The following is a 451-nucleotide window of genomic DNA, read 5'->3' on the forward strand; positions in this document are numbered from 1 at the left end:
AATACGGAGAAATCCCACCGAATAGGAATGTGGTAAAACAGGGGGCTTTAGCATCGCCTTAAGACATTACTTAAAACGGTCTTAAAATAAGAACCGACTATGAATACCGGCCATAGCGACCATCTACCTATACTAGTCCGAGTCGGTGGTTCCCTTCACACTCGCTCTAGATTCTGTTACAAAATCAGGTTAAACAAGCAGGAATCCGACTGCCTTAACAACGTTCTTTACAAGATGCCTCTTCCTGCCTCCTGCAATACACTTGAATGCCCCAATAAGGCCTACAAGGATCTAGTGTCGAATATTATGCAAGGCATCAAACTTGTCGCTCCTGCCAAAGCTAAGCCTTCTCGGCTGCGTAATTTGGACAAACAGCGCCTGCAACCTCCCTGGTGGAACGAGATCTGTCAAGGCGCCGTGGCTGCTAGAAAATCTGCCACTCTCGAGTATA

The sequence above is a fragment of the Trachymyrmex cornetzi genome, unplaced genomic scaffold (genome assembly GCF_001594075.2).
Source record: "Trachymyrmex cornetzi isolate Tcor2-1 unplaced genomic scaffold, Tcor1.1 scaffold788, whole genome shotgun sequence".
Taxonomy (NCBI): domain Eukaryota; kingdom Metazoa; phylum Arthropoda; class Insecta; order Hymenoptera; family Formicidae; genus Trachymyrmex; species Trachymyrmex cornetzi.